This window comes from Lissotriton helveticus, chromosome 3_1 (assembly GCF_964261635.1).
Source record: "Lissotriton helveticus chromosome 3_1, aLisHel1.1, whole genome shotgun sequence".
Taxonomy (NCBI): Eukaryota; Metazoa; Chordata; class Amphibia; order Caudata; family Salamandridae; genus Lissotriton; species Lissotriton helveticus.
This window is the reverse complement of record NC_136061.1, coordinates 1,330,006,401-1,330,027,806: the sequence shown is the minus strand read 5'-3', so window position 1 is coordinate 1,330,027,806 and position 21,406 is coordinate 1,330,006,401.

Genomic DNA, 21,406 nt, shown 5'->3' with positions numbered 1-21,406 from the left:
TGGGGAGAGTGGAAGAATAGCTAGAGAAATCAAGTTCTGTGCGGTCATTAGGGAACTATTTCTAACACCTCCACTCCATCCTCCTTAATTTTGCACAGGAGCTTTGCAATTTCAGGAAACAGAGAGAAAGCATGCAGGAATCTATTGGACCACTACACCACTAGTGCATCCATTTTCCATACTCCTTTCTCTGGAGACTAGGAGCAGAATCTGGGCAGCAGGTTACTGTTCTTGGAAGCAAATAGGTCCAGGAGACGGGTGCCAAATATAATACCCACCTTCTGAAACGTTGCCTGCAATAACAACAGGTTTTGAGAATAAGGAAATACTCTACTCAGCTGAACTATTGTAGATTGTGCTGTGCCTTGACCTGGAGTCCTTAGATTGTAAGACGACAAGTCTCTACCCATGATCACAATCGGACTCTCACTTTGTTGACTGAAATGCAGTGGGTCTTCCCTTATTATTAATATATGCTACTGTTGCAGTGTTGTATGATCTGACCAGGTTGGTGAGATGAGTCACTTTTTCTTTGAAATGATGTAAGACTCGTAACACTGCTGTGAATTCCCTTCAATTTGAAGATCTGTGACTCTCAGTCAAAAGACCGAACATTTTAGAACATAAGGATCCCCAACCAAGAGAAACAACATCCGTTGCTAACACAATCAGTGATTCTAGTTGGATCACCAAACCTCTGGAGAAGTTCATTGAATGTATCCACCACTGAAGTTGGGATGTTATCACCGGTGTTCACCAAACCAGATTTGCACATATTGAGAAGCTGGAGACCAATACTGCTGTAAAAGAAGAGTGAGTGAGGATTAAGTCTCGCCCATTGCACCATGAAAACACAGGTTGTAATATGCCCTTGAAACTATATCCATTTCCATGCACTGGCTTCAAAAGGGACAGCAGGGTAGAAAGCAGAAAACAAGGACAGATTGGTCTCTCTGGAAAGAAACACCATCCATAAATTTCTTCTAAACCTGGCCTCAATGATGGTCATTTCAAAGGTAGCCATTGATGTTTAGAAAATTATTCAGGGAGCCAACGTGAGTCAGGGGTGATCGTGTTATTTCCAGCAAATAATCAGACACTGCTCTAGATATGGATAAGTAAGAACTCATTGGAGATGAAGGTAAGTCACATCTGCACCAACCACCTTTGTGAAGATTCTTAGGTGCTGACCAGAGACCAAAATGTAGAATTTTCCTTTGCCATTGCTTCTCCTGGATGCAGAATCTCAAGAACCTCTGGTGCCATTTTGTAATAGGTATGTATTAATAGGCATCCCTCAAGTTAGTTATTATCATGAAGTGATGTACTGGTATGAATCGTATCATTATCTTCAGGGTCTCAATCTGGAATGGGATGATCTTCACACGCTTGTTCACTCTCTTGAGGTCCATAACAATACAACATCACCTGTCACCTTGAGAGTCAGGAGAACAGTTAGGTAGACCCCATGATCGTGTTATCTTTTTGGTACAGGAGTTATAGCATTCTTCATCGTTAAGGCGCATACTCCGTCCTCCATTGCCATCCTCTTCTGTGGGTCTTTTGACCATGCCATAAGAATATTTTCTGTAACATCTGGAGGGGAAATAAATTGTACCTTGTATTCCCACCTATCAATGTCCAGAACCCATACATATGAGGATGATATTCTCCATTCCCCTAGAAAGTGGTGGATTTGGCAAACTATGTGAAATTTTGGCCACTGCCTTCCGAACACCTGCCATAATCAGCAATGAGGCTCTCCGGAAAATGGTTTTAATTTTTAGTGCTACGGAGTCACAGCCTGTTACAAAAAGCACTGTGAATATGTAAGTCATTATTTTATACTTGCATTACACACAGTATAAGGTAGACTGCTTAAAAATGCGATGAAATGGTGCTTCCAAAATATAGATTTTAGTAATACCCACACCGGGCGTAATGTAATTTTTATCATTTTAACACCTTCTCAGAGATAGTAAGCGATATGTAAAAACAATGACAATTAAAAGCATGCATTTCAGAGCTCAGTTGTTAACTCTTTGCATTACCTCTCAAAAAGAATAAATCTTTGTCATCACAAAGCTTGAAGTGATTCAATCAATTATAGCCAATACCGGCTCCCAAGCATCCTTTACATTTGCATCTTAACTCGTTATGTACATTTGCATTTCTTTCAGGCAAGGAGCACTTCAGCTGAAGCATTTTAACTATCAGAATTAAGAACCGTCTAGGGACAGTGGTCTTTCTCCAAAACCAAGAGCAAATATATTAGATTCCAGGCAGAAGAGAGGCTGGGGAATGCATGCCCCCCTTCCCATGACTTCACGGCCCCCCTGGGGGTTGTGCCCCACATATTGGAGTCCTCTGCTCTAGGCTATGCCACTCCACTTTACGTCAATTCAATGTATGTCACTTCACTATATGCCACTCCAGGCTACGCCACGAAACTCTACACTATACCACTCTATTCTGTGCCACTATAAGCCATTCCACTCTATTATGCTCCATTCTATGACACTCCACTTTACACCACTTTACTGTGTCCCACTTCACTCTACATTAATCCACTATAAGCTATTCCACTGTATGCATCCACACTCTATATCACTCCACTGTATGCTACTCCACTGTATGCTATTCCACTCTATTCCCCTTCAATCTACACAATGCAACTCTATGCTATTCCACTGTATGCTAGTCCATTCTATGCCATTACACTGTATGCCACCTCACTGTACACTATTTGACTGTATTCCACTTCACTCTGCGCCAATCCACTGTACGCTGTTTCACTGTATGGCACTCCACTTTATGCTACTACACTGCACACCACTCCAATTTACAACACTCCACTCCACTCTATTCTACTGTACTGTATGCCACTAGACTCTAGACTATTCCGATGTATACCAGTTCACTTTACACCACTCCAGTTTATGCCACTCCACTTTAAGCAACTTCAGTCTATGCTACTCCACTCTACACTATTACACTATACATCATTACTCTGTATCCCACTGCAGTCTACCCCACTTCATCCTACGCTATTGCACTCTATGCTAATGCACTCTATCCTACTCTACTCTTTGCCGCTCATGTCTACACCACTTCACTGTGTGGCACTTCACTCTACACCACTCCCCTGTGCACTATTTGACTGTACACAACTCTACTGTATGAGACACCACTCTACGCTATTCCAATTTATGCAACTCCAGTCTATGCCGCACCAGTATACCCCACTCCACTGTACCCTATAAGACTATACACCACTTTACTATATGCCACTACAATCAATCAATCAACAATTTAGTTTATTAGTTAATAAAAAAGCATAAACATATAATCCACAGCATAATCACAAATACAATACGTGTAAAATCAAATCTCCACTTCAGGCAATTTAAGTCAGTGTGGCCATCACGAACACACCAAGCCAAGTCTAAAAATCATGCATACACCAAGGTAAAAATATGGACATTTTGACCAATATAAACACATTGGCTTTCCTGTATTGTGCATTCGGTATCAGGGAGATCATAAAGGTACAATATAAAACTGACAACTCAGATATATGATCCTGAGCTAATAAGGATTTTGCAACCTGTAGAGTATACAAAATCCACTGGTTACTGTGCAAGAAGGCAAAAACAATGTAAACATTTTTAGGACAGAACAGCTGCTCCAGTCGCCTGCTAGAGTTAAGTGCATGACAGCATTATTCATGATACTTAATGCAAACTTGGCGCTATTTTGCAAAAAAGACATTGTCAACTCTTAACAGTAGGTTACGCAATTTGTGCGAAAAAGGCATTGGCATTTTAAAGCTATTAATAATACTCCTACCAACCTAGTGAGTATTTATACGTGCAGTGCTTTACCAAAGTGCTTAGTGCAATGAGCCTTGTCCAATTAAACCACATACGTTGTGCAGCTGTGCAAAAGGGCAATTTTAACCTGCTTGATGAGGCAGTTACAGGATTACAAAAAAAACATACTTGTTAAAGGCACCTATCTGCCAAGGAAGCTAAAGTGAATAGTGCATCCATTAGACAGCAGTGTAAGGGAAACATTTACTGGGCAAATAGAGAGTTGAAAGTGTTGTGTATATCCCTTCCGACCCATGGATGGAATTCAAGTTAGAATTTCAATCTGTTTGTAAAAGGTTGCTAAAACCTGCACCAAGCAAATGTTCAACATGATCTTTAGAATTAAAGCCTCTATGGCCACCGCCCTGCAGGTTCTAACATCTAAGATACACAGTATATAAACATAAAAAAAAAATAAAGGTGATCAAAGTACATGCTCATCCAACATTTTTTTACAAAATAAATAAATAAATACTCCCTGCACAGTGGTGACTTCCCGTTACTTGCAAGTTCGGGCACACACAACGTACACGTACAAACGTTTCTTTTGCCTGACTACACAAGTGGCACATCCTAATCAGTTTATCGCTTGATGGTCAGTGACAAAGTTGTCTCGAAATAGAACTGTTCCATGCTTGAGTCCTTTGAATGTATTACTAACCACCCATCTGATCGTTTTACCAGTGCAGTTTTATCTTCCAACCTGCTTTTCTGTTGTATGCATTTGTTCACATATTTTTGGAAGGTATAGCCACTCATGTTCAGTTGCCAAAAGTCTTGGATATCAAGATTCTGTACATTTTCCTGCAGGTATTTGTCAAATTGACATTTACCCCTTGTCAGGTTTAACTCTGCCCAGACTAGTTTAGCCAGCGATCCCTCAGGGGGTCTCCGCAATTGATGGCAGCACTGCACGAAGGCCCATTGCCTGGCTAGTGATTGTTTTACTAGGGCATATTTTAACCATATTTGGTGGGGGAGGCTGACCTTGGCTGCTGGAATGCATTTTTATATGTTCATATTGGGAGCTTTCCCAGCAGGACTGCATCTTTACCCTGCATTATCTCGCCTCCATAGATAAGGTTGGAATCAGTTTTAATTTGATAACTGTTATCAGCGCCTTTAGATTATGACCCCACAGGCTTTTCCTCAGATTTGACAAGGCAAAGTTTAAAGCCTCTGCTTAGGCAGTGATAGCTTTTTTTGTGCTGCAAAATAATTTTGTGATTCCAATATAAACCCCAAGGACATGTATGTAGCACCTTCATAAATGTTGGAACCGCTTAGGCGCCATTTACCTTTTTTTGCTATTCGTCGTTTCAATTGTATAACTTTTGTTTCATTAAGGTTAATTTCCAACTGGTTGTTTACTGAGTATTCGGTCAGCCTATTGATGTGGGCAACTGTATGCCCACATGGATGTTGCTTAGTAGCAGTAGATCGTCTGCATACAGGATGTTGTTCAACTGTTGAGACCCGGTGCTTGTGAAACCACTTTTACCAGGGAGGCTGGTAGTTCCCTGATCAACATATTAACCAACAGCTGGGCCAAGGTGCATTCCTGTTTCGAAGCAAGGGAGGTGTTAACTTTTCTGGATAAATGGCGCTCGTCCCCCTCCTTGGTCTTTACCTAGGTCTTTGTGTAGATCAGCTGCATGGCCCTGAAAAGGTTTTGTGGAATTCCCCAACTTGATAGTTTTTAGCAGGGCAGGCTTTGGGGGAAGCATTTGAATGCCACTTTAAAGTTAAAAAAACAGATGAAAAGTGATGTCCCTGTGTTGCATGCTCTTTTTATTATGAGGCCCACAGCCACTAAGTTAGTGGTGGTTCCCTGCTTTTAGGGAACCCTGTTTGGTTCATTGGCAGCCCTTTTGCCTCTGTCACCCACTCTTGAAAATCTTGCAGTTGTAATGTTAAAAAGTATTTGATGTCCACATTGAGCAGTGATATCAACCTGTAATTGCTATTGGTGCATCTACCACGCCCTTAAAAATGGGGTGGATCACTGAGCCTCTCCAGCTTTTCCGTGTACTTTCCATCAGCAATATTTGCATAAACATTAGGTTAAAAGCCCAGGTTGTGGCATTGAGCTTTAGAAGAGCAGTTGGTATGCCGTTGGGGAAGTTAAGATATGATCAGGAGGGTTACAATAATTTACTAAAACTGAGGAAGGAATACAAAAGGTTAGTGAGAAACAAGAAAAGAAGCTTCAAAGAAAAATGTTGGGTCTCTTTACTGGAAACCATAGAAAGTAAAAATATTAAAGGGTTCTGGAGGCTGATCCAAGATGCAGCGGATCAATCCCCGGGAACCATGAATTGTGAAGTCGATGAGGCTTCCTGGGAGGAGCACCTTAATCATTGATATAAGTCTAGCAATGGGCCAGAAATTAGTGGAGAGAAAACCTGGAGGTGTCACGTGTTAAAAAATCTGGTTCCCTTATACTCGGTTGAAAATGTAATGAATACTATTAAAAGGTTAAATCTAACCCGTGCTGCAGGTCCTGATAATTTACCTGCAGTTATAATCAAAACAGAGTTAAAATGGTGGACCCAATTTTTCTCAAAAATGTTTATAGCAGTATTAACCACAGGTACAATTCCAAAGTCTTGGAGGGGAGCCGTGATTAGGCTTTTGCACAAAAAAGGGGATAGAAAAGACCCAAAGAATTATAGATTAATTAATCTATTAGATATCGGTGTGAAAGTGTTCTCCAAAATAATCTTGGGAAAACTGAAAGAATGGGTTGAATTAAAAACAATTGTCCCGGTAGAACAGGGAGGGTTTAAAGAGGGGCACTCAACACTCAATCATTGTTTTGCCTTGTGGGCCGTGGCTAGGATGTCTGTAGAACAGCAGGGTAGTTATACTCCTGTTTTGTTGACTTCCGGGCAGCATTCGATCTGGTAGATAGAGGATGGTTATGGGAGACGCTAAAAGGATATAATATCCCCGAGGCCCTCTTAGAGGTTATTCAGGCACTGCATTGTGGTGGAGTGGTGTGGCTCACTGGTTAGAGGCGGCAGACCCGTAAGCAGAGAACAACCCGGGACCAGGGCTCAATTCCCGACGCGGCAGGGTCATGGACCAGGGTCAAAAAAACGAACTCGATAATTCTTGCCTCGGTGCCTACTCTAACCAGGGAAAACACTCGGCAACTCTGGGCATTAAGCTTGCCTCATCTCTACAACGGCCCCCCACAGATGCCGGGGATGCCTGGTTTCACCTTGGAGATACCCAGAAAGGGACCATCTCACAGGGAAAACCAGGACGGGTTCCCCAGCGGTCTTCAGCGCCAGGATACTCCATGGAGTCGCAGTGCGCTTTACAAGTACACCCACATTTACATTTACATTTTACATTGCGAAAATTGGGCACAAGTTATTAAAGATCTCTGTACTGGAGTGAATGTATGACATTGTTCTGCATTCTGTCCATCAATAGTTCTTTTTGCATTTGTCACCCCGAGTGAGACGGGTATGCTCAGACGTGGGTCTCGTGCTCTCCATGCCACTGGAATCAAGCTATCCTGGCGGAAGAGGGGTGAAACCCCGAAACCAGTCCTAGGATGCTTGTTTCCAGTCCAGGGAGGACCTGGCCTGGCAGTTCGGGCTGGACTGTTCCCATTGGGTGCAGTGTCAAGACTGATTTGCATGTGGCTTGGTACAAACTGGAATGGCATGGTGAGCAAAACAATCGATGGATTTAAGCCCAGATCTTTGTACTGGGGTGAATGTATGACATTGTTCTGCATTCTGTCCATCAATAGTTCTTTTTGCACAGGAGACAGGGGGCAACTCCCTGCACCTTTCAAAACTGAGGATACCTATTGATTCCAGCCCTTGTGCTCCATTACAAGAGGTGGCATGTAGCTTCCGAAATACCCTGTTGGCAGATTTTCAGGCTGGAGTTGGGGCAAGTAGCACCCATCTTAAAAGAGCACTATAAAGCACTCCTGCTGCAAGCACACACCCTGTCTGTATCTTCCTTCCAAGTCTCCTTTTCTCTTAGCCTGAAACCTCTTTAAAGCCAGTTGTCGAGGGGGTGGGGCAGCAACACCCAAACGGTTCCCTTGTGGCATTTTTGATAGTCCTGTTACTCTTGCTGCACATGGAGTTGAGTAATTTCCAGGTGTTTAATCTTTCTCTGCTTGTGTTCCTGAATGTGAGGATTGACAGGGATTAGGTATGTTAGGAGATAGGGAAAATAGTTTGTATGTTTTTTTTTGTACGATGGCAGAACATCAAAATTAACTGTGTTGGGGAGGAGCTATGCGTCCGATGAAGATGTCCGCGTAGACGCTCGGCTCTGCCGAGTCCGTCCACTGGCCTCGATATCCTGAAGTCCATCCTGACCCCTGAGCCTAGGAAAAGATTCCGGCAGTCGCGTGGGGCATTTGATGCTCACCCCGGGTGTCCGAGAGCAATCGGGACTGAAGTTGTGCCCGTTTCAAATCGGGGCCTATCGCAAGCAGAATCTGGGGTCTGGAGTGATCTTCCCGGCCGTCTCAGAGTTCAACAACATCGTGGACCCGAAACCGGGAGTTGCCGGTCAGATCCCTCGGAGGAGCAGTGTAGATGGCGGTCGTGGCGGTGCGCGGAGCCGGTGAGACTGGGAGACGCCACCCCGCCCCCCTCCTCTGCGTAGAGACACGGGGTCCTGGAGGGCTCTGTATTCGGCCTGAATGGTAATTATGGTGGGGCCGGTGCGGCACGTCAGTGATTCAGCTGGGGGTGAGAGTGGGTTGAGGTGTCGCTGAGGCCCCTCCCCCGATTGACTTTCTAAGGCTTCGGTGATAGAATGAGAAGTAACCCTGGCACAATTAACAGATTGAACCGGTTAAACCCGGACAAAAGCCCCCGGTGCTTATTGTTGGAGGTGGAATCACTGCTTGTTGGAACATCCAGTGCCAGCGCTGCCAGCCAGGAGCGATTTGAACAGAGCAGTGGCTCTCTCAGAGCCTGAATCTAAGGTGGCCTGAAAGGGAGAGCTGGAGGGGCTGGGGTGCCTTGGGGCGAGATGCGGCCGTTTTGATTTGATAGGGTGCCGGACTTGCAGCCTCCCACCTGGTTAGTGGCTTGCCCTGAGACTCAGCTGGGGATGCAATAATACTTTGACCCTGGGGTGCAGGAAAACCGGGAGTGGTGCATTCAGATTGTTGACTGGTCCAGGCATTAAACATTATACGAAATAGCGTCCAAACAGGAGGGAGAGAAGCACTCTTCTAGGGGTCAGAGAGGCCCGAAGCCGGTGCAAACTAACAAATTAGGCCGTTATACTCAGCCTAAAGGCTCGCCATCTGGATCGGGGTCTCCAGTTGTCGCACCGGGTTGCCTCCGGACAGGGGAGGGGAAGTCACGCTACAGGACATCATGGGAGCTATAGACGGTGTTAAATTCTCCCTGGGGAAACTGATGGTGACACTGGATGTCAAATTGGACACACTATCGATTGAAGTGAACCTCATACGAGCAGACCTCACTAAAGTTAATGAGAAGGTCAACTCATTAGACATTAGGACTTCCCGTCTGATTGATGATGTTGCCCAGCTCCAGCAGGATGTGGCATGCTCAAATCTTCTCATGAACAAGCGGAACGCAAGCTGGATGAGTATGAAAGTAGGGCCCGGTGAAACAACATCCGCATTCTGGGGGTTCCTGAGAGGTCGGAGGGGCCGACCCCCGACCTATTTATTAAAGATCTCGTCCTTAAGCATCTCCAGCCTAAGGGTCTCAGTAATTTTTTTACAGTTGAACGTGCATATAGGGTGCCCGGAGGGAAACCGAAACCCGGGGCCCTGCCCCGCCCATTGAGTGCCAGAATATTGAACTTTCGGGACAGAGATCTCATCCTGCAGACAGCGAGGGTTGGAGGCCACTTCCGGTTTGAGAACGCCACCCTTTCCTTTTTCCCGGATTTCACACAGGCAGTACAAAAACAGCGTCGTCATTTCCTGGCAGTCAAAAAGAAACTAAAAGACAGAGGTTTGAAATATGCTATGATGTTTCCCGCGCGTTTGAGAGTGGAGGTGGGCGGGAAGGTGTGGTTCTTTGACAATCCAGGTGTTGTATCTGATTGGCTGGACACTCTCCCTCGTGATGAAGCGGAAACATCGGGCCGATCGGAGGAGGAGGTGGTGTTGGAACAGGAATGAGACACTTCTAGTCCCACTAGTGTAACTTTAACATTGCTATGTTGTTGGGATTGATAGAGATCATACTGCAGCGTGGTCCTCTGAATCTCTGAGGGTTGCATGGGTATGGGCTCGGGTGTTAGGGGCGACAGGCACTCTGCAGTTTTGAGCGGGCAGTTTTGAGCCCAATGGGCAGGGCAGCGGAGTGGGGGGGATTTGGGGGGGAAAAGTTAATGATTATTGTTTTTAGTTTTGCAGGTTTCGGCAGCATTATATCTTGGTCTAATGTTGGGGGAAGTGGGCGGTACGGGTAGGCAATGGGGGTAGTGAAATAAAAGTAATGAGTTGGAACGTTAACGGAGTGTTGTTCTTCAATTTCTCAAGAGGCAGGCACCGGATGTGGTTCTGCTTCAGGAAGCTCACTTAGTTGGTAATTCATGTAACGCACTACAAAGAATGGGATATAAGTTGATTGCTCATTCCGGGTTAACATCAGGATCTAGAGGGGTAGGAATATTGATCCGCAAGGCATTTCCACTGTCGGTTACCGCCACTTGGGAGGATGGGAGGGGTAGGTATGTCGGAGTCTCAGGCATGTGGGAGGGTCACTACATAACCTTTCTTTCTATTTATGTCCCCCCGGGGCTTCAGGGTACAACATTTGCTGATTTGGGGGTCGGTCCTCCTGTCGCTCCCGGAGGGTTTTTTAATTTTGGGAGGCGACTTTAATGCGGTCGTTTCAGGATTGATGGACAGGCATTCCCCTCGAGAAATGGGACGGGCGATGCGATTTATACCTGACTTTATGGAGATAATGAGTTTGGTTGACTGCTGGAGACTGCTGCACTCTGATCAGAAGCAATATACATTCCATTCTGGGGCACCTAATAGTCTTTCGCGATTGGACTACTGTCTGATCCTGGCTCCCCAGGCTTCTTATGTGACGAAGGTTAGGCACTTGGCTAGAGGGATTTCAGACCATTCTCCTTTATGGGTACATATAGTCGAACACCGCGGCCCAGCAGGGCGAGTGGCCCCCATAAACCCATGGTATTTACGTAATCCCAAAATACGGAAAGACCTTCTTGCTGAACTAGGAGAATATTTTGTCATTAATTTAGGGTCTGTCGCCTCTTCGTTTTCCTTATGGGAGGCTTTTAAAATGGTTGTTAGGAGTCAGGCCTTGTCACTGATAGCGGGCGCTAAGAGGGAGAAACAGAGGGAGGTGGTTGAGTTGGAAACTACAATTGGGGGGTTGGAAAGGGAAATCGAATTAGAAGTGACACAGGGTAGGCTTCATCAGCTGAGCCTTAAACAACATGAATACAAAGCCCTGGTTACGGACAGGGCCAAAGATCTTGGCAGGGAGCAACAGGGTAGGGTGTATGATTTGGGAGACAAGGCGGGGAAACTCATCGCATGGTTGGACAGGAAGAACTGGGCCTGCCGACATGTCCCTGAACCTATGACCGAGGAAGGTGAGAGACTCATAGATCCACAGCTTATCATAGTTGAATTTGCTAAACACATCCATACTGTTTGTACTTCGGTCTCGTCATACCCGGAGGCCGACTCTGATCATTTACTCCGAGACATACTTCCATATCTCTCCATGGAAGATAAAAAATGTATGGCTGGTGAACTGACAACGGATGAGATTGCTTTGGCTATCCGTTCTTTAAACTCAGGTAAATCATAGGGCCCTAATGGTCTCCCTATAGAACTCTACAAGCTTAGGTCAGATCGCCTTGTGCCCTACCTGAAAGACATGCTTCTGGAGTCCAGGGAGAGAGGTACCCTCCCGAGGGACCAGAGGGTCGCATCAATAGTGGTGATACATAAGGAGGGTAAGGTAAAAAAAAACAGCTGTGCCTCGTATAGACCTATTTCTCTGCTCAATGCCGAGCCCAAGATTTTGGCCAAATTATTGGCAAACAGACTTATAAAGGTCATTACAGATCTGATTCACCCCGATTAATCGGGCTATATGCCCCACAGAAAGACGGCTTTAAATTTGCTTAGACTGCACGGGGTCTTGGTCAGGGCTCAGACACTGCAAGAACCGGCTATAATTGCATCGTTAGACGCAACAATGGCATTTGATGCGACCCTCTGATCCCTCGGCATTTGATACGATTGAATGGGCATATCTCTGGGCGGATTTGGCGAGGTTTGGGTTTGGCCCCGGATTCATTGGCTGGGTACGCCTGTTGTACTCTGAGCCACGTGCACAAGTAATAGTAAACAACAAAGTATCGGCTTCCTTCGAGTTGGGGCGAGGTACCCGACAGGGTGGCCCGCTGTCCCCCCTTCTTTTCGCACTGGCGATGGAGCCTCTGGCAGCGTGGATACGTTGGGAGCCCTCGATTAGGGGTCTGCAGTGGTCCCCTGACTGGGAGGACCGCATATCCTTATATGCGGACAATATTTTGCTTTATTTGGCCTTCCCCCGTAAATCTCTCATTGTGGTTTTTGATGTATTTGCCTCCTTCGGGAGAAATTCTGGCCTTTCCATTAATTGGAACAAGTCTGTTTTATTTGTTTTAAAAGGTGATCCTCCTGTACCGCCTAGGCTCTGAAAACCTGTATATTAGAGAGATCGTTTTGTCCGGTAAATAACCATCCAGTATTCTATCTTCCAAGGGAGAAGCTTCTAAGGGTTCTGCCCCACTGGGCAATACTGACAGGAGAGAATGTTGGACCTGTCCATACCGAAAGACTTCAGAATGCGCAAGTTTATATTCCTTTTGCATTTCCTCAAATGATTTAATCTCCCCCTTCCCCCAGACATCTCTAACAGTGGGGATGCCAATGAGTTCCCACTTATCAAAGCCTTTCGTCTTCCACAGCTTGCCAAGCTGTTCGGAGTCCCAAAGCGGGGTAGCCATGGTCAACTTGTCTTTCCAACCCAAAGAGTCCGTAGCCCCATGCTAGACATGGATGGAATGTTTAGTGGGCCCTGTTAACATCACCCTGTTCGGCCGAGTGTATAGGGCTCTGTTATAAATACTTCGGGGAAGAAGTAATGCCTACCGCGGAGCAGGGACCCACACTGGAAGGGTGGAAAAATACCCTGGATTGGTGTATGTTCAGGGAGAAGATTACGTATCTCGCTAGGGGACGCCCTCGGAAATGGTCAATGATTTGGGGGCCTTGGAATTGCTACAGGGGACAGATTTGTACACCACCCTTTGATGTTGCTTCTGATGATTCCCCCTCTCCGTGAAGTTCCAAATTTTCTATTGAATTTTGTATATCCTGTCACTCCATGATGTTTGCTCAGCTACCGGAATTGACCCTCTGTAATGTATTTTTGCTGATGTTTGGTGTAATAAAAAGAAATATAAAAAAAACATTTTTTTTACTGTGTTAACGTTCTGGCAGCCCTGTAAAATAAGCACTCCCCACCTGTTTTTAGTTTCATCTCATGTGGGATCGAGCCAGAAACAAATTGTAAAAAACACAGTTGATGGACAGAATGTAGAACAATGTCATACATTCACCCCAGTACAAGGATCTGGGCCTAAAACCCATCATTTTTTTGGCACTCCACACCACCCTGGGTTAGACACTGGCTATATGCAAATCAGCTCTGACCCTGTGCCTCATGGGAACAGTCCAGTCCGAACTACCAAGCCATGTCTTTCCCAGACCGGAATCAAGCATCCAAGGACCGGTTTCTGGCTATCAGCCTTCATCAGCCTGGATAGCTTGACTCCAGTGGTGTGGAGAGCCTGGGACTCACGTCTGAGCATACCCAGCCCACACGGGGTGAAAATTGCAAAAAATACAGTTGATGGACAGAATGTAGAACAATGTCATACATTCACCCCAGTACAAGGATCTGAGCCTAAATCCATCATTTTTTTGCACTCCACACCACCCTGGGTTAGACACTGGCTATATGATGGATTTAGGCCCAGATCGAGCAATGCGGGTGGTTACACATTAGTAACAGTTTGGCTCAGCTGCTGTGTCAATGGCAGCGCGCTGTACCTCACACCGCGGGTGGTTGTCTATCCCAGGTCGTGACCCGCCCCAACCTGTTACCCACCAGCTGAGCTCACTGAACTCCTAAGCGTGTTGGCTCCCGAGTGAGACGGGTATGCTCAGACGTGGGTCTCGTGCTCTCCATGCCACTGGAATCAAGCTATCCTGGCGGAAGAGGGGTGAAACCCCGAAACCAGTCCTAGGATGCTTGTTTCCAGTCCAGGGAGGACCTGGCCTGGCAGTTCGGGCTGGACTGTTCCCATTGGGTGCAGTGTCAAGACTGATTTGCATGTGGCTTGGTACAAACTGGAATGGCATGGTGAGCAAAACAATCGATGGATTTAAGCCCAGATCTTTGTACTGGGGTGAATGTATGACATTGTTCTGCATTCTGTCCATCAATAGTTCTTTTTGCACAGGAGACAGGGGGCAACTCCCTGCACCTTTCAAAACTGAGGATACCTATTGATTCCAGCCCTTGTGCTCCATTACAAGAGGTGGCATGTAGCTTCCGAAATACCCTGTTGGCAGATTTTCAGGCTGGAGTTGGGGCAAGTAGCACCCATCTTAAAAGAGCACTATAAAGCACTCCTGCTGCAAGCACACACCTTGTCTGTATCTTCCTTCCAAGTCTCCTTTTCTCTTAGCCTGAAACCTCTTTAAAGCCAGTTGTCGAGGGGGTGGGGCAGCAACACCCAAACGGTTCCCTTGTGGCATTTTTGATAGTCCTGTTACTCTTGCTGCACATGGAGTTGAGTAATTTCCAGGTGTTTAATCTTTCTCTGCTTGTGTTCCTGAATGTGAGGATTGACAGGGATTAGGTATGTTAGGAGATAGGGAAAATAGTTTGTATGTTTTTTTTTGTACGATGGCAGAACATCAAAATTAACTGTGTTGGGGAGGAGCTATGCGTCCGATGAAGATGGCCGCGTAGACGCTCGGCTCTGCCGAGTCCGTCCACTGGCCTCGATATCCTGAAGTCCATCCTGACCCCTGAGCCTAGGAAAAGATTCCGGCAGTCGCGTGGGGCATTTGATGCTCACCCCGGGTGTCCGAGAGCAATCGGGACTGAAGTTGTGCCCGTTTCAAATCGGGGCCTATCGCAAGCAGAATCTGGGGTCTGGAGTGATCTTCCCGGCCGTCTCAGAGTTCAACAACATCGTGGACCCGAAACCGGGAGTTGCCGGTCAGATCCCTCGGAGGAGCAGTGTAGATGGCGGTCGTGGCGGTGCGCGGAGCCGGTGAGACTGGGAGACGCCACCCCGCCCCCCTCCTCTGCGTAGAGACACGGGGTCCTGGAGGGCTCTGTATTCGGCCTGAATGGTAATTACGGTGGGGCCGGTGCGGCACGTCAGTGATTCAGCTGGGGGTGAGAGTGGGTTGAGGTGTCGCTGAGGCCCCTCCCCCGATTGACTTTCTAAGGCTTCGGTGATAGAATGAGAAGTAACCCTGGCACAATTAACAGATTGAACCGGTTAAACCCGGACAAAAGCCCCTGGTGCTTATTGTTGGAGGTGGAATCACTGCTTGTTGGAACATCCAGTGCCAGCGCTGCCAGCCAGGAGCGATTTGAACAGAGCAGTGGCTCTCTCAGAGCCTGAATCTAAGGTGGCCTGAAAGGGAGAGCTGGAGGTGCTGGGGTGCCTTGGGGCGAGATGCGGCCGTTTTGATTTGATAGGGTGCCGGACTTGCAGCCTCCCACCTGGTTAGTGGCTTGCCCTGAGACTCAGCTGGGGATGCAATAATACTTTGACCCTGGGGTGCAGGAAAACCGGGAGTGGTGCATTCAGATTGTTGACTGGTCCAGGCATTAAACATTATACGAAATAGCGTCCAAACAGGAGGGAGAGAAGCACTCTTCTAGGGGTCAGAGAGGCCCGAAGCCGGTGCAAACTAACAAATTAGGCCGTTATACTCAGCCTAAAGGCTCGCCATCTGGATCGGGGTCTCCAGTTGTCGCACCGGGTTGCCTCCGGACAGGGGAGGGGAAGTCACGCTACAGGACATCATGGGAGCTATAGACGGTGTTAAATTCTCCCTGGGGAAACTGATGGTGACACTGGATGTCAAATTGGACACACTATCGATTGAAGTGAACCTCATACGAGCAGACCTCACTAAAGTTAATGAGAAGGTCAACTCATTAGACATTAGGACTTCCCGTCTGATTGATGATGTTGCCCAGCTCCAGCAGGATGTGGCATGCTCAAATCTTCTCATGAACAAGCGGAACGCAAGCTGGATGAGTATGAAAGTAGGGCCCGGTGAAACAACATCCGCATTCTGGGGGTTCCTGAGAGGTCGGAGGGGCCGACCCCCGACCTATTTATTAAAGATCTCGTCCTTAAGCATCTCCAGCCTAAGGGTCTCAGTAATTTTTTTACAGTTGAACGTGCATATAGGGTGCCCGGAGGGAAACCGAAACCCGGGGCCCTGCCCCGCCCATTGAGTGCCAGAATATTGAACTTTCGGGACAGAGATCTCATCCTGCAGACAGCGAGGGTTGGAGGCCACTTCCGGTTTGAGAACGCCACCCTTTCCTTTTTCCCGGATTTCACACAGGCAGTACAAAAACAGCGTCGTCATTTCCTGGCAGTCAAAAAGAAACTAAAAGACAGAGGTTTGAAATATGCTATGATGTTTCCCGCGCGTTTGAGAGTGGAGGTGGGCGGGAAGGTGTGGTTCTTTGACAATCCAGGTGTTGTATCTGATTGGCTGGACACTCTCCCTCGTGATGAAGCGGAAACATCGGGCCGATCGGAGGAGGAGGTGGTGTTGGAACAGGAATGAGACACTTCTAGTCCCACTAGTGTAACTTTAACATTGCTATGTTGTTGGGATTGATAGAGATCATACTGCAGCGTGGTCCTCTGAATCTCTGAGGGTTGCATGGGTATGGGCTCGGGTGTTAGGGGCGACAGGCACTCTGCAGTTTTCAGCGGGCAGTTTTGAGCCCAATGGGCAGGGCAGCGGAGTGGGGGGGATTTGGGGGGGAAAAGTTAATGATTATTGTTTTTAGTTTTGCAGGTTTCGGCAGCATTATATCTTGGTCTAATGTTGGGGGAAGTGGGCGGTACGGGTAGGCAATGGGGGTAGTGAAATAAAAGTAATGAGTTGGAACGTTAACGGAGTGTTGTTCTTCAATTTCTCAAGAGGCAGGCACCGGATGTGGTTCTGCTTCAGGAAGCTCACTTAGTTGGTAATTCATGTAACGCACTACACAGAATGGGATATAAGTTGATTGCTCATTCCGGGTTAACATCAGGATCTAGAGGGGTAGGAATATTGATCCGCAAGGCATTTCCACTGTCGGTTACCGCCACTTGGGAGGATGGGAGGGGTAGGTATGTCGGAGTCTCAGGCATGTGGGAGGGTCACTACATAACCTTTCTTTCTATTTATGTCCCCCCGGGGCTTCAGGGTACAACATTTGCTGATTTGGGGGTCGGTCCTCCTGTCGCTCCCGGAGGGTTTTTTAATTTTGGGAGGCGACTTTAATGCGGTCGTTTCAGGATTGATGGACAGGCATTCCCCTCGAGAAATGGGACGGGCGATGCGATTTATACCTGACTTTATGGAGATAATGAGTTTGGTTGACTGCTGGAGACTGCTGCACTCTGATCAGAAGCAATATACATTCCATTCTGGGGCACCTAATAGTCTTTCGCGATTGGACTACTGTCTGATCCTGGCTCCCCAGGCTTCTTATGTGACGAAGGTTAGGCACTTGGCTAGAGGGATTTCAGACCATTCTCCTTTATGGGTACATATAGTCGAACACCGCGGCCCAGCAGGGCGAGTGGCCCCCATAAACCCATGGTATTTACGTAATCCCAAAATACGGAAAGACCTTCTTGCTGAACTAGGAGAATATTTTGTCATTAATGTAGGGTCTGCCGCCTCTTCGTTTTCCTGGGTGGTGTGGAGTGCAAAAAAACGATGGATTTAGGCCCAGATCCTTGTACTGGGGTGAATGTATGACATTGTTCTACATTCTGTCCATCAACTGTGTTTTTTGCAGAAAAAAATTGTAAGCATTACAAATACATTTCATAAATTTGTAAAAAAGACTGTGCCTTCTGTGTCTTGGTTTTGTGTGTCTATGCCACTACCTTCACCCACATGCGCCATCGTACCTGCCTGCCCTCTATGGTAGATTAATCTTGGGATTCCAGTGAGTAGTGGCAGGCCAACATGTCCTGGGCCCTAGTGCAAAAATGGAACTGGGCCCTCTGGCCACTGTATGAACTGTGAAATACAGCAATAATTAGGGCCCCTCACTCTTCGTTGCCCCGGTGTCACTGCACCTGATTCACCAATGGACGCTACAACACTGCTGGTGATAGTAAAGCCCATATGTAGCCATGTTGGAATACCTAGGTGTATTGAGACACTGTATGAAGGAGCACATTCCATATATTTTTTACGGAGAAGTTTATTAGATACGACTTTCAGCTTGCAATTTTGTCATTTATTATCTTCCATGGAGAACAGTCCGGCGGAGAGGTCAGCCTAAAAATTTAACTAAAATGTGGTATTAGGCCAAGGGTCTAAAAAAAACACAATTTTGTGTCATGTAAGCATTTGATTTGCATAGAAATAAAGGTTCCGGCGACATGGCAGGCAAATAGTAACTTGGTCTTGTATTGGCAAGAAATCTCCATTACAGGCCTGCTGAAATTTTTTTCCACTGGCAAAGGTACACATACCTACCAAGCTACCTTAGTAGTGCATTCATCTGCTCTGCCGGGCATGTCCACGGTGCAGCAGCACCCTTTGTACGCACAATTTCTTTCATTGAAAAATGTACAATAGGTTTTCCAACTGCATTACAAACTCGCAGACAGCTCGAAAGCAAACTATCCACCATGACACTGCCAAAAAAGCCACACAAAAGTATTGAGAACGTATATATTTAAGCAAACAAATTCAGACTTGCAATCGATTACCTTTGATAGGTAAGGATAAGGAATTGCTTATGTGGGAGAAGAATGTGCATGCCAGAGAGCAATTTTGAATACACAATATAACAGAAGTCATTAATTTGCCACAATTATGCCTCCTTTCCAAAATCTTAAACTATTCTTTGCAGCTGCCCTCCACCTGTTGCTAAATGATATGTTTTACAATTTTACATTGTTTTCCATTTTTTTAACGTTTATGCTGTAATATTTCATGGCGCATGCACAAACAAAATTTAGACTATGCCTTTTATAATAAAGAGAGCATTTATTCAACATTTCTTCATGGCAGTGAAGCCTTTTGATAACTTACTTCTTTAACTCATATTTCTGGGTTGCTTCATTTCAGCCATCTGTCTGAAAAATCTCTAAACGAAGTTACAAAATGAACTTCTCAGTGAAAGTAAAGTGTTTCTTTTCAACAGCATTTAGTGTCTTTCAACCTTGACATCTAGCTAATTTTGTGAAGTTTTACCACAGCAGCTCCCATTTTCATGATTTTTGGCACGGGCCACGATGTGCATGTGTTACATGCCGTGCTAACATACAAAATGCAGAGCCCGCTTTCATATGTGCAACATGGGGGCCGCTGCATTCGTCGAGTAGTTTCGTTTGTGAAGCGAGCAATGCGGGTGGTTACACATTAGTAACAGTTTGGCTCAGCTGCTGTGTCAATGGCAGCGCGCTGTACCTCACACCGCGGGTGGTTGTCTATCCCAGGTCGTGACCCGCCCCAACCTGTTACCCACCAGCTGAGCTCACTGAACTCCTAAGCGTGTTGGCTGCCGGCCGCCGGAGTGGTTCCTCACCCAGCTGCAGCAGCCCAGAGAACTCCCGTGTCCTCCACTACACTGCAACTTAGCTGAGCCAAGTCGTCAATCATCCTCAATAATAGCAGCTTAACCGCTGTGGGAGAATCAGAGTCCTTGCTTTAAGGCTGCCCGTACCAAATTGCTCCTCACAAAGTAAGTGCCTAGTGGAGCAGTGCTTACAATAGCGAGCAGTTGCTATATAGTGGTAGTATTTAAGTATTTTAAAAACTTACAGGTTTTCAAAGCACATACATAAAAGACATTATCATTTGCAATTCCGATAACTCAAAGTCTCGGAAAAGCAAGACTTTTTGCATTGCAAATGCTTGTTTTTTTTTACTGCAACTGGGGAGATAACTTCTGATTAAATTTCTTTCAGAGCGAATGTTTCGTTTTCACGCTTCCGGTCGGCCACTAGAGACGAGCTTTCCCTACCGTCGGTGTTTAAAGTTGCTTTGTGCGGGAAGCGAAGAGAAGCGCCCTCACTGAGCTTGTGAAGATTTTTGACTGTGGGACTCAGTGTCGCAAAGTGTTACTGGGTCTGGAAGCTGCATGTTTTTTGTTGTGTTATACAAGAGTGAGTGACATTCACTCACGCTTCTTTAAACACTGGTGAATTCACTACATATTAAGGGGCATATTAACAAGCAGCAGCAAAAATTATCGCTGACCGCTGTTAACGTTAAAAAATATATCGCCGGCTATCCATGGCCATAATCGCCATGGTAGCACAGTATTATCTGCACTGAGATCCATGGCGATAAAATAAACAGGGATAGCAGGAATATTGCCGTTTTCATTGAATAAAGCTGGATTTCCAGCGATATTCAATGAAAAACTGCGATAATCTTGGTGATAGTGACTGTGGTTGCAGTCACATAATCCACCTCCCATTACAGGTGTGCCTAAGTCTGAAAATTAGAAGACTTTAAAAAGCAGCGTTAACTGCAGTTAGCGCTGCTTTTTTCATCTCTAAGAGGGTTAGCGTGAAGCTTGATAATAGGAGAAATGTCGCTTAGCGACATTTCTCCTATTATTTTGCTCTGAAACACCCCCTGTGCATCTCATTAGAGATGCAAAGGGAAGCGTAGAGAACAAGCATTTGCAATGCAATAGGTCTTGCAGTTGTGAGAGTTTGAGCTATTGGCATTTTAAATGCCAGTGCCTTTTATTTATGTATTGCTTTTTAAAACATAAATAAAAGGCATTGTCATTTACAATGCCAATATCTTAAACTCTCGCAAATGCGATACCTATGCATTGCAAATGCTTGTTATTATAAAATTGCATTTATATAATTTTGTTAATTATCAACAAACCAGACTCTCTAGTGTTTTATGAATCTGTCATGCTATTGCAAATGGATTAAAAAAATATGTCATATGTTGGAAAGTGAAATATGTACATCGGAGATACCATAGTAAAAACTATCCATAAGAAATGTGATCTTCATAAATATTGAATATTTTAAGATGATCATAACCTTGGAACGGAAAGGGATGTCTCATCCATTAGAGCAGAGGTGCCTCACCCCCCCCCAATAAAATGCCACCAGAAAAGAAATTGGAAAATAAAGTTAATTTATTACCATTTTATTTTTCATCAACCCGTCCCGAACAAGTGTCAGGACAGGGTCTG